We start from the raw sequence: 14369 nt of genomic DNA on the forward strand, positions 1-14369 counted from the left end.
CTCTACTGCCTACTTGTTTGCTAGGTTCTTTACACATTGAGTGTGTCCATAGCTCCAGGTCTCACCAGAGAGGCCACAAGGTTTATTGCTGTCCCGAAGTGAGTCAGAGGGACCTGCCCACCAGTTCAGAGCTTCTTCCACAGCAGCGCTGACAGACTCCACTGCTCACTGAAAGCAGAGAGGCGCGGGGCTCAAGGCCAGGTCCCCCACTGGTGCCCAGGTGCCTCCACGGGTACCAGTCAGTGCTGGCCCAGGGCAGGTTCCATTTGCTGGCAAGGAGCCAGAGCAGTCTGTTGCTCCCAGAACACCCAACTCCTTGGGCACATCCCAAGCTTTGCCATATTAACACCTACATCTTTGAAAATGGGCAGAGGCTGACAATCATCGTCCCCATTTTACAGATGAGGAAGGTGAGGCACTGAGTCCAGTGGCCCCAAATCACAGAGGAGCTGGGATGAACCTGCCCTTCCTGGCCCGATGCCAGCTCTACGTTCCTCCCTCCACTCCTAGCTTTGCCAGACTTCCCTGATTCCTCTTGAGCCATGAAATTTGCAGTTAGACCTCCACATTAGACCTCCAGCAGTGGCCAATTCCAGAGGAAAGCACTGGGCAGCCGGGCAGCCAGGTGCAGGAGAGCTTCCCAGACTCCTCTTGGAGGTGTGACTGTGTCACTGGGGAGCACTGGGCTAAACATTAGAGGGTTCAGGACTCCTCAGAGCCTTCCAGCCCCTAACAGGCATCACAGCTCCCAGACAGGAGTGCTGTGAGGAGCATTTCCCAAATTCATTTGACCAGGGAATCTGCCTTTGGGCATGAAGCCTCAGCACCAGCTCCTGGGTCCACTCTTTGGGAGCCACTGACCCAACCCAGAGAGCAGGGCACAGGGAGGCAGGAGGCCTGGGTTCCACTTCTGTTCTCACACAGACAACCCCTCCTCCAGTTCGGGTCCTTGTGGCCTCCAGCTCATCACTGGTCCCTGTCTCCAGCTGAGCTTCTCTGTTTCCCTCCACCTGCAGCCAGAGCTGACTCTCCCACTCCATGCTGAGCCCCCAGAAGCTCCTCCCCTGGCATTCCTATCCTTAGACCTGGCCTCCACCACTTCTCTGCCTCCCCTCCTACCTCCCTCCTTCCCACCTCCCACCCCAGGCGTCCAATGCAGTCCTTTGCCAGGCTGTTCCCTCCTTCAAGCCAAGGCCGTCCCCCAGCACCCCATGCACATGCATGCCCTAGAGGAAATGTGATTAGTGGATCGAAGGCTTCTTAATGGGGTCTGAAGGATGCCTGATCCATAAATAGCTCCATCGTGTCCCCCGAGCCCCAGTGCTGCCAGGATCAGCCTGCGATTGGCAGAGGCATCTCCAGCTGACAGCTCCCGAGTTGCTGTGCCCAGCAGGAGGGTCTCATTAACTGAGGCCTCAGCCACAGGGTCACAGGGTTGATAAGAGGGAGGTTGCTCTACAACCAAGCAGAGGAGACGGGAGGGCATCTCCAAGCCCCACCACCCAGTGCCTGAAATAACTGGGCATTCACAGAGGGGACATTTGTGGAACCCAGCTCTTCTGCTTTCTTAAAATTAATAATAATAAATTAATGAATAAAACAAAAAAAATTAAAATCTTCTTTAAAATAATCAGAAACAATTGTTGACTGTGACAGCAGTAACTGGAGCAACTTGGGAAAGCAGCCGAGGCTCCTCACTTTGAACTTGGGCATGAGGTGAGGCAGTAGGAGGTGGGGTGACAACGCCTGGACAGTGTCAGCAGAGGAAGGGGCAACACTGGGAATCTCAGGCAGGTGTGGGGACTCTCCCAGAAGCAGCCTGTCCCTGCAGTGTGACCAGGTTCTCACCACCCGAGCTCAGTTCCCCCAGATGGACCCCAACACGTTCGGGCTGTGCAGTAAGTACAGCTGGCCGGGCCCGAGCTGCAGGCTATCACCTCCTCCCAGTGTGACCTTGGGCACGTGAGGGACCCTCTCCATGCCTCTTTCCTGGCTGGTTAAGCAGGGGGAGAAGAGCCATCCCCGCCCGATTGGACCCTCTTCCCATGTGCAGAAGGCACGTTGCCCTCGCTCTCCAGCTCACTGCCGGCCTGCGGGAACGGAGCCAGCGTCACATGCCAGCACCCGGTGGGGACGCCACTATGCAGCCAGCTCCCTCCGGGCGGGAGCTAACTTTAGGCCAGTCACATGGAGCGTTCGCGGTGCCTGTGCCCAGAGTTTACAGATCCCTGCGGAAGGTGTTTAAATATTTTTCCTTTTCTGAAGCCGGTTCTCGCCTCTGCCACTTTCACCTTTTGTGCGGCAGAAGGTATTTTTGCAAACACAGCCGAGGAGGCAGTGACTCCACAGCGTGACGCTGCGTCCCTGTACAACCGCAGCTATTTTGGGGACTCACAGGTGTGTCGCTTGTATCCTAACAGGCCTGTCAACTCCTGGGGAGAATTAAGAGGAGGCAGGGTGCTTTCAAGGCCCCCAAAGGTCCCTGAGCCCCCGTTCCATGGGCACCTGCCCCAGGAAGCCTTCCTGGCCAGGCTGAGCCTGGGCAAGGCCCTGTATGCCCCATTGCAAAGAGCACTGCTGCTCTGGCTCACCATAGGCCTTGTGCTCCCTAAGGACAGGCCTGTGATACCTGGCTGTGTCCCCAGCAGAGAGTGGGGCTTGGAAAACATTCACTGAGTTTAACCAAGGCCCAGAGGCCTCTGGGAGTGCCCGAGAGACTTTCTCTACCTCTGAGCTGCACTCTGCCCCCAGCATCATCATCCTGCCAGGCTGAGGGTCTCGGGGCGGGTTCTGGAGTCTGTGACACAGGATGGACAGAAGACAACAGGGTGCGCAGCTGGAGACCTTTGGGTCACCTGGGGGCTGCAGAACCCAGATCAGCTTAGACTAGGGTACCCCAGAGGGTTTCCCAGCAGCAGGGGCTTTGCCTCCCAGCCCCTGGGCTGCGGAACAGTCTAAGCCCCAGCTCTCACGGTTGCTCTGAGCTCTGAGCAGAAACAGTAATGCCCTGAGGCTGGAGCACAGAGTCATTGTCAGCGGAGCTGGGACACCATCCACCTCCGGACCCCTGAGGGCATCCAGGGAGTCTGTGCAGCCCAGCAATCTAGCTCTTGCCACCAAACCCACGAGGGCCTTGGGGAGCCGGCAGCAAGGCCCGGGCTGTGGTGGAGCAGAAGTCTGAGGAGAGCGGGCACAGCACTGGGGAGGCAGCAGTAAGGCCAGAGTCAGGGTTGCAGGAAGAGAAAACGTGAGACAGTGAGGAGTGCCTGTGCGCGGAGACATCTGGGGAGAGGTGGTCAGGGACAGCCCCCCGGGAGAGGACATTTGAGCTGCGACTTGAACGACATGTTGGGGTTCAGGGGAGGGCATCCAGAGAGAGGGAGCAGCTGGTGCCCTGGGGTCAGGGGAAGGTCTTGGCTTGTTCAGAGAAGAGCAAGAATGGGACTGTGGCTGGGGTCGAGGGGGTCAGAGGTCAGGGCTCCAAGGCCTCCAGGAGGGCAGGAGGGGGCTGGAAGTCCACGCTGCACTGGACCGGGGGGGAGCTGAGTCACACCGGCCTCGCTGGACGGTGTGGGCCCCACTTCCTGTCTCGTGGGCTGCGCAGGCACCGGCGGGCAGCTCTTTGACCTGGAGGGAGAAAGGCCCCCAGGACATGGGTGGCCAATTAAAACAATAAGGACTCCAACTCTGACGGCTGTGAGGACACTGGGGCTCCTGCCACCAGCCACCCAGGGGCCAGAGCTGAGTGTCTCCTGCTCAGTGCTGAGGTCTGTGGGGAAGGGGGGGGTCGGGGTAGGTGGGGTGAAGTCATTGCAGCTTTGGATGCTGTCTGGCCCTCAGCTCCCTAGGATGGGCCTGGTGGACACAGTGTGACCTTGCAGCACCAGAAAGGGTCCCCAGCCTCCCAAATCCCTCTCCCACCTCTGCCCGATGCCCACAGTCTCTGGAATGGTGGCAGGTTGAATAACTGACTCTTTTAAAAATCATCTTATCATTTCACTGATTTATTCTTGATCACAAACAATACCTTTTTGCATAAAATCTAAGAAGTAGAGGAAAATATAAAGAAACAAAAGAAAAAAACCAAAAACCTAAGGGTTCCCTGTTTGAGGAACTTGGCACCGTTTTGCAATAGGGTCTAGCCCCGGGAAGCACAGGCTTTACACCCCAAGACAGCAAATTCAGGGGTGGGTGAGGCATCACATCCCGACGTCCAGGGGAGTTCAGGGCAGAGCGAGGGGGAGGCCCGAGGAGAAGGCAGGAGCACCACGGCCACCGGCCGAGCCCACAGCCACATCCTGGTGGTGCTGGGTCCGCAGTGCAGTCCTGATGGAGCTGGCAGGAGTTCTGCGCCCCCGGAGCAGGCGAGAACATGCTGTCCTGACACAGCAGAGCCGATACCCTGAGTCCAGACTGGGCTGAGGCGAATCAGGCCAGGATGCCTGGGGGAGGGTGGCTGGGAGGACGGGTGTAGGAGGTGGGCACAGTGACCAGGACGCGGCCCGCGCACAGGGCAGACCTGGCTCAGATGGGAGCAGCGACCTTCCCTGGGCGAGGCCCCTGCGCTCAGCCTCAGGCTCCACCCTGGCAGAGTGGGTGAAGTGAGGGCTCCTGGCCGGTCAGGTGGTGGGAGCATGAAAATCCTCAAGGGAGCCACACACCTCATGGCACCGTCTCTGAACCTGGGCGAGGGCCGTGCCAACACGTAGGCTTGGGAGTCAGACAGTCCTGGGTTAGAATCCTGCTTCACCTCTACTGGCTTTGACTGTGGCCGGTCACTTCACGAGTCTGTTTCCTCACCTGTGGAATGGGGGGGGGGGGTGCTTTGCTCTTATCTGGGTGCCCAGCACCGGCGAGCACAGAGAAGGCGAGCCGGTCAGGAGTGTCTCCGTCCCCAGCCTGGAACCGCACGCCCTCAAGGCCACAGTGACTCCCGCACAACAGTCCTGGGACATCCCAAAGCCACAGAGCAGAGGCAGCCACAGAAGGACGGAGAGCCTGGGGCGGCTGGAGGGCAGCAGAGAGGGATGGAGAGGCCGGGGGGGGGGGGGGGGAGCAGACGGGGCAGAGCAGACAGAGGCGGGAGATCGTGGGCGTGGGTGGGCCGACCCGGAGGAAGTGCCCCTGACTCCGGTCCAGGCAGACCCCTCCTCGGTGCTGCTGCCCCAGAACCCCATCTCTCCCAGGCCGGACCTGAGAGTCTGAGAGCCTCGGGACCAGAAGAGACACACTGTTCATTCTTTCTCAACACAAGGCATCTACTCGGCCAGTTCCTGGTCCAGGCCAGAGGCTGCCAAGGTGAGCTCAGGGCGCTGTGTGCTGGCTTCGTGGCCCGGCACCAGCAATACTCCCATGATTCAGCCCCAAATGCATCCTGCTCCCCTTTCCCCCCCTGCAGCCTGTGGGGGCCACCCTGACCCACAGACAGCCCAGCACACAGGCAAGGAGCAGGGCCAGGCGCTAGGGCCAGGTACTCCCCACCCCGTCTCCTTGCCTTTTCTGAGCAGGAGGCTTTTGGCAGCTGGGCTCCTCCCAATCCTCTCTCACATCTCACGTGGGGTCAGCTCTGGTCACAGCGCGTGCTGCTCCCCGGCCTCCGGCCTGTGTCCTCTCCCCATGTCCCGCCTAGCAAATTTCTTGGGTGTTCAGTTGCATCTCAACATCTGCTTCTTGGGGAACCCAGACTAACACAGGAACATTCAGTAATCCATCTCAGCCTCAAAGAAAAAACACAGCGTCTAAGGGGATCCATAGCCAGCCAGGAGGGAAGCAGTCACACCCAGAGAGAGAGAGAGCGAGAAACCCCATATCCATCAGCTCCTGAATCAGTCAGGATGGGGTGGATTATATAGCACGTTATGGACTGAATGTGTCCCCCCCAAATTCATGTGGTGAAGCCCTGACCCCAACAAGATGGTATTTGGAGGTGGGGACTTTGGGAGGTGATCTAGTTTGGATGCGGACACAAGGGTGGGGCCCCCATGGTGGAATTAGGGTTCTTATGAAAAGAGACCAAAGCTCTGGCTCTCTCTCCACCATGTGAGGATGCAAGCCAAGAAGAGAGTCCTTGCCAGGTCTTGGCACCTTGATCTTGGACTTCCAGCCTCCAGAACTGTGAGAAATAAGTGTCTGTTGCTTAAGCCGCCCAGCCATGGAATTCTGTTAGAGCCGCAGGAGTTGTCTAAGAGCAGCGCCAACCTTTTCTTAAGTGAGAAAACCAGTGGCTCAGCATTAACAAAAGCTATTTCTTGCTCCTGTGAGCTGACAGGCAGCTCTGCTCACTGAGGTCCGTCTGAGACCAGGGTTGACGGCCCCTCCCCTGCCATGGGTTTCCACGATCCCCGATCCCCGACAGGGAGAGGGGACCTGACGGATCTCGCCATGGTCCTGAAAGTCTCTGCCCAGAAATGTCCTGCGTCACTTCTAATACATTCTGTTGGCCAAAGCTGCCACCTGGCCAAGCCCGGGAGTTCACCCAACGGCGTGCCCAGCACAGGCCTCGCCGAGAACCCTGTCCCAGCGCAGCGGCGGCTCCCCTGCCAGGGAGGAAGACACCTGAGTGCCCCTCCCACCCCCTGCCTATCCCCTGCACCCTCATGTGCGGGACACTCCAGAGGAGACTCAAGCCCGAAAATAAGTGAGACAGCGGAGCCCGCGCGGTGAAGAAGCTGGAAGGGGAAGGCGAGCCGGGAGCAGCGGACCTGCCCGGGCGGGAAACGGGACCACGACGGGCGCGGCCCCGCCGCCTTGGCCGCTGCAGCCCAAGGGCCCCGGGAGAAGGCTGGCGCCGGGGACGGTCCAGCGGGAGCCCGTTGAGAAAGTCAGCTCGGTGACCCCCGTGAGCTCTGGCAGAAAAGTGTAACACCTCTGAGGATCTCAGCCTTGACGGCGCGGGGAGAGGAGGAACGAAGGATTCTAGAAATGTCATCTGGGACTAAGGAGGAAGTTAGGGGAAACAAAACATCTTATTGTGGGAAATCGTAGGTGTGTCTTTTTCAGCCAGTAGCAGAGAAACCTGTGCCCGGTGACATGAGCGGGAAGAGGCGGCCATCAGGCAGGGGAAGGTGCCTCCGAGTCTGCTCGGGCCCAGAGCAAAGTCCTGGAGACTGGGGCGCTCACGCCACAGGCATGTGTGTCTCACAGTTGTGGAGGCTGGAGGTCCAAGGTCAAGGGGTTGGCGAGGTAGGTCTCATTCTGAAGTCCCGTCTCTAAGTCTCAGTTTGCCGGTGCCCCTCACATGCCCTCTTGTCTGTGCTTTGGGGAGAAGGGGGCGAGACAGAGCTCTGGTGTCCTTTCTTATAAGGGCACTAACCTTATCCAACCAGGATCCCACCCTTATGACCTCATTTAACCTTGATTTCTTCCTTAGGGGCCCCATCTTCAGGTACAGCCACACAGAGGCTTAGGGTTTCAACATGTGCATTTTGGGGAGACACAAACATTCAGTCGGTAACAGAGGGGTTTAAGCAGCGGCTTCTGAATTAAAGGAAAAAACAGAAGGGACCATAATGGTCAAACCCCAAAACTGAGGAAGAATAAATGATGCAAAGTAAATAATCAACAGTAGAATATTGTAGGAACTATATTAAAAATATGAGTTAACATCTTAAATGGATAGATGTGAACCCTCTCATTAAAAAGGGCAGACAGCCCGGCCAGTGTGCTCAGTGGTCGAGCGCTGACTCATGGACCTGGGGGTCGGGCTCGGTTTCCAGGAGCACATGCCCGGGCTGCGGGCTCACCCCCAGTAGGGGGCGTGCAGGGGGCAGGGGTCGCTGATTCCCTCCCATCATTGATGCTTCTATTTCTCCCTCTCCCTTCCTCTCTCTGAAATCAATAAAAACGTTTTTTTTAAAAAAAGGGCAGACACTGTCATATTGGGTTCCAAAGAAACAAAGCCAATCATAAACCATTTCTTAGAAACAAACTTGAAACAGAATATTATAGATATTTAAATTGCTGGGGAAATATCTGCAAGGATAAAGCAAGTGAAAATAAAGAAGAACTGGCAGATACTAATCTCAAAAAGGGTTAAAAATACTTTTATGTTATAAATTGGAACATTATAAAATAAAGTGATATACGTTCAGAAGCCTGTATTTTTCTAAAACGAAGAGGTAAATACATAAAGCAAAACCTATTAGGAAAGAGAACTTGATAAAAAACAAAAGTATAGTGAGACAACTGCATGTCTCTACCAGAAACCGACAAACGTGTCGGAAAGTAAGAAGCATCCCCGTGTACTGCATGGCTCTTGACCAGATCCTAGCGCGAAGCAGTCAGGTTGTTCATAGGGATGTGAGGGCCGGTGGGGATACGGGTGGGGGTTAGGAGATCTCAGAACATCACCGTAGTTCCCCCTGGGCCGTCATGGTATTTCGTGGTGGCGCAGGGAAGCACCCTTCTTCATCAAAGAGGGGAGCTGAAGTATCTAGGGGTGAAATGCCAGGAGGCTGATAATTTAATTTTAAATGCCTCTGGAAAAAACAAACATGGCGCAGTGGACACAGTCGTTGAGTCTGGTGATGCTTATATTGTACACACGCCCAGCTCTCTGCTTTTCGGTACCTTTGAGATTTTAAAACAACCAAGTAGTCCTGCCAGAATTAAATAATGCAGCCCATAACTGTGAATGCATGCGTAATACCAATTTTATATATTCTCAAATAATGAATACTTTTCCTATGTCCAAAGGCCACACTGACGGGAATCAGTATATGATAGGCCAGCAACGAGAGAAGACTCCCCAGGCCCTCATGCTGGGCCATGTCCAACACCAGAAGAGCTAAGAACCCAGAGGAGGCCAAAGGCCCTTTACTTGAACATGTAAGACACTCCTATAGAACTGCTGGGTCACAGAGGAAATCAAAGGAGAGATTTCATACGCTCAGCCAGAAATACCTCCACTAGAAGTGGGGACAGATGCAACGTAACTCCAGTGTCCGCAGTGTTGCAAGAAATCGGGGGGGGGGGGGGGGGAGGACAACAAAAGAAATAAGAAAGAAAATCAGAAAGAGTGGAATTGATGAAACAGAAAAAAGAATTTAAACAGTGGAAAGAATTTATAACTGCAAAACCTTGTTCATTGATATGGCTAATAAAATAGAAAAACCCTCATGAGTCTAATTATGCAGGATGGAGGGAGAGAGACAGTAAAATTAGACAAGATTAGAAATGAAAGAGGCAGACGTGCCAATATAACTACAGATACAGGGGAGACGAAAATAATTATGAGAGAATATTGCATGCAACTCTGAAAACCTCAGGGAAATGGACAATTTCCTAGTAACAGTAAATTACCAAAATCAGTTCAAGAAAAAATGGAAAACTTTAATAGACCAATTACCATAAAAGACATTAGAAGGTGACTAGAGATCTATCAGGGAAAAGGCACCAGAATCAGACAGGCTCACAGCTGAGTTTTATCTAATTTCTAAAGAACCCATCATTTCAGTGCTATTGAAACTATTTTGGGTCATAGAAAAAGATAGAAGAGAAATTCCCGATTTCATTCTGCGCATCTATAATAACTTGAATACAAATAATACAAAGTAAGGGGACATAACAGGCCAATGGCGCTTATAAATATAAGTAAAAATACCTAAGTAGAATACTAGCAAATAGGGTCCAGCAACTGACAAAAAGAACAATACCCTACCCTGGAGGTTACTGCAGGGATGCCATGTGTAGGTGAGGCTCCGGGGCCCTGGGGACATTTTGTAGGCATATTGTCACCCATCTTCTCTGAGCATCTCTTTGTGTGAAAGAGTCGGGACATGTCAGGCAATGATCAGGGGACTCAAATGAACAGTACTGGACAGAACTAAGACATCCAAGGGAGCCTTAATATCTGTTAGCAAAAGCCAAGATTTTACATGGAAATTGTATGGGGTTTATTTCCAAAGCAGGCTCTAAAAGCTAATATTGTTTCAACATCTTACAAATAATTCTATAAAATCAATTCCTTTCTGATCTGAAATCCACCAAGGGAACAGCTAAAAGAATTTGTTTGTTTTTAACTGAGCGCCAGTGCCTAAGACATTGTGTTGAGCGTGTGGCATGTAGAATATCACTGAATTTTCACAGCCACTCTGCAGTGTGACATGATTGACCCTGAGGCTTCGCGAGATGCGGTGACTTCTGAGAGCACTCAGATGGCGAGCGCAGAGTCTGGTTCTGAGTCCTGCTGAGACTGGCCGCAAAGCCCAAGCTTCAAATGGCGCACGTGGCAGCCACATGTGGAAGGCTCCGTGACTTCCTGGCCCGTGGGGAGTTCCAGTCCGTCCACCCAAAGCCAGGAGCAACGGATGAGCACTGGGCGAGGTGACAGGAGACCCGGGTTGGATTTCACGCCCTGCCACCAGCTTGCTGGGTGGTTGGGCCACGACTTCGAATCCTCTGCCGGTCCTCGTCCTCGAGATGACACAGCTGGTGTCCGCGGAGCCAGCCTGGACGCTGTCCGTGGTGCTGACGGTGTCCTGCCTGGGGCTCCCGCTTCCCCTTTCCAGAGGAGCGGGCCTGGGCGGCTGCCAGGAACATGCTGTGATTAATCAGCAGGTTTGAAACGGCAAACTAAATTCTAAAGGCGGAAGAAGGGAAGAATTCTTCATTGGTTTGCTGAACCGGTGCCAAAGGATCTTTCTTTTCTTACCCAAAGCCATGTCTTTGACAATTCGCATCACCTGGGCCTGGCTCAAGCATCTCAATTTTGGGAGAGAGGCACAGAATTAAGTTTCCACTGCCCAGCAGAGTAAATGGAACATTCACTAATTCCCAAAACCCCTGTTTGCGCCTCTCAAATCCCACCCTTCTCCTTCCCCCAGAGGGAATCAATGCTAAATTCTGTGTCAATTGTTCACTTGTCTCGATAGGATTTTTTAAAACAACTTGTGCGAGTATCCTTAACAAATACACGGTTTACTCCGGGGCTCTGTGCACTGACACCATGCTGCATGTGTTCTCCTGGTGCCTGCTTTGGTCCACCCACATTGTGTTTTTGATGGGCACTCATGTTCTTGTATAATCACCATTGTATAGTATTCTATTCTGCTACACAAATTGGTTACAACAGATTTTTACATTCCATTCTTTTTTTTCTTTTTTTAAATATGTCTTTATTGATTTCAGAGAGAGGAAAGGAGAGGGAGAGAGAGAGATAGAGACATCAATGATGAGAGAGTCACCGATCGGCCGCCTCCTGCACGCCCCCAACTGGGGATCAAGCCCACAACCCGGGCCTGTGCCCCGACCGGGAATTGAACCCCGATCACCTGGATCCTAGGTCGACACTCAACCTCTGAGCCACACCTGGCCGGACTACATTCCATTCTTAATACGGCATATGGGTTTATGTCCTTTGTCCCTATTATGAACAATTCTGCTATAAACATTCTGGTACATGGCTCATGTTGCAGAAACCACTAAGTAGTTATTAAGATATAAACATGGTAGTGGGGTAGCTGGGTCATAGGGTTTGACCTAAGAGTGGTAGAGACTTCTGGTACCCAGTGTACCCCATTCTCCCCTCCTCTCTATAGGAGATGTGCCCCATTTGTGGTCAGGTGGGCCCTATGGTTTGCTCTTCTCTATGGATTGTGAGCAAAAGTGACTTACATCATTTCCAGGTTGAATAATCTCCCTAGAGTGGCAGACCCTCCTCATATTTCTCCCAGTTTGTAACTTGTCTTTCTACCTTCTTTATGGCATCTTCTGATGAGCAAATGCTCTTAATTTTAACACAGTGGACTTTACCATTTTCATGACGTGTTTTTATGTCTCATTTAGGAAATTCATTTCTAACCCAAGATCATAAAGATATCTAAATGTTTTATAATCTCTTCTAAATGTTTTATAATTTGCCTTTCCCTTTTAGGTTTTAACCTGGAAGAGATTTTTGTACATGGTGTGTAAAGGGCCTGGGGTCTCTCTCACCCCGTGTCTCTGCTGGCTGACTTTCCCAGCACTATTTAAGGAAAAGTCGTCCTGGCACATGATGGCAACACTTCACACATCACGTGTCCATCTGCACATGAGTCAGCTCTGGGCTTCCCGGTCCACTTTCCTGCTCCAGTATCTCCTTGTTTACCACTGTAACACATCGTGACTTATCCTTCACGAGCATGTTGGTTATTACTGGGTCTTTGCATTTCTACATAAATTTTAGAATCAGTTTGCCAAGTTTCACCCAAAGAAATTAAGATTTTTATTACTGTTGCACTGAATCTATAAATCAATTTAGCGAAAATTTACATCTTTGAGACAGTCTCCCAACCATTTGCTTAGATCCTCTTTAACACCCTCCAATACATTTTTATAACTTGTTCTATAATGGTCTTGCCCATTAAAAATTTATTCTTGGGTTATGTATTTGTTTTCTATTGTCACTGTAATAAGTTACTGCAAACTTAGCAGCTCACACAACACAAATGTATTACCTTACAGTTCTGGAAGGCAGACGACAAAAATGAATCTCTCTGGGCAAAAGTGAAGACTCAGCAGAGCTTTGTTCTTTATGGAGGTCATAGGGGAGCGTCTGTTTCCTTGTCTTTTCCAGCTTCTAGAGGTTGAGGCATCTCTTGGCCCCAGCTCCTTCCTTCGCCTTCAAAGCCGCATCAGGCTAAATCCACAGTCTGCCATACCTCTTTTAAGGATCCTTGTGACAACAGTGAGCCCACCTGGATAACTCTGGATAGGCTCCCTATTTTGAAGTGTTTTTTGTGTGTGTTTTTTTAAATATATTATTCTGGGGATGCAAGGTTGGTACAACATCTGGAAATCAATAAATGTGACACATCACATAAACAAAATGAAAGACAAAAATCATATGATCATATCAATAGGTGCAGAAAAAGCATTTGACAAAATCCAGCACCTATTTCTGATAAAAACTCTCAGCAAAGTGGGAATAGAGGGATCATACCTCAACATAATAAAGGCCATATATGACAGACCTACAGCCAACATCCTACTCAATGGGCAAAAACTAAAACCATTTCCCTTAAAAACAGGAACACGACAGGGATGTCCACTTTCACCACTATTATTCACCATAGTATTGGAAGTCCTTGCCACAGCCATCAGACAGCAAGAAAACATAAAAGGCATCCAAAGTGGAAAGGAGGAAGTAAAACTGTCATTATTTGCAGATGGCATGATACTGTACATAGAAAACCCTAAAGACTGCATCAAAGTACTACTGGATTTGATAAACGAATTTGGCAAAGTAGCTGGATACAAAATCAACATCCAGAAATCAATGGCATTCTTATACACCAACAATGAACTTTCAGAGAGAGAAACTAAAAAAACAATACCATTTACCATTGCAACTAAAAAAATAAGATACCTAGGAATAAACTTAACCAAGGATGTAAAAGACCTGTACTTGAAAAACTACATGACACTGAAAAAAGAAATAGAAGAAGACTGAAACAAATGAAAGAATATACCATGTTCATGGACTGGAAGAATTAACATCGTTAAAATGTCCATACTACCCAAAGAAATTTATAAATTCAGTGCAATTCCTATTAAAATACCAACAGCATATTTCACAGAGCTAGAACAAACATTTCGAAAATTTATATGAAACCAAAAAAGACCCAGAAAAGCTGCAGCCATCTTGAGGAAAAAGAACAGAGTGGGACGTATCACTTTACCAGATATCAGACTCTACTACAAAGCCACTGTAATCAAAACAGCCTGGTATTGATACAACAGACACATAGGTCAATGGAACAGAACAGAGACCCCAGAAATAGACCCACGCCATTACGGTCAGTTAATATTTGACAAAGGAGGCAAGAGCATCCAATGGAGTAAAGACAGTCTCTTCAATAAATGGTGCTGGGAAAATTGGACAGATACATGCAAAAAAATGAAACTAGACCACCAACTTTCACCATACACAAAAATAAACTCAAAATGGATAAAAGACTTAAATGTAAGTCACGAAACCATAAAAATCCTGGAAGAAAACATAGGCAGTAAAGTCACAGACACCCCACGTAGTGGACTTTTCACTGATACATCTCCTAGGGCAAGAGAAACAAAGGAAAAAATAAACATATGGGACTACATCAAACTAAAAAGCTTCTGCACAGCAAAAGAAAACAGCCTCAAAATACAAAGGAACCCCACAGTCTGGGAAAACATATTTGCCAAGGATGAATCTGATAAGGGATTAATTTCCAAAGTGTACAAAGAACTCACAGCACTCAGCAAGAGGAAGACAAACAACCCAATTAAGAAATGGGCAAAGGACTTAAATAGGCACTTCTCCAAAGAGGGCACACAGGTGCCAACAGACACATGAGAAAATGCTCAATGTCGCTAATCATCAGAGAGATGCAAATTAAAACCACAATGAG

Source organism: Miniopterus natalensis, chromosome 16, assembly GCF_054644295.1.
Source record: "Miniopterus natalensis isolate mMinNat1 chromosome 16, mMinNat1.hap1, whole genome shotgun sequence".
Lineage (NCBI taxonomy): Eukaryota > Metazoa > Chordata > Mammalia > Chiroptera > Miniopteridae > Miniopterus > Miniopterus natalensis.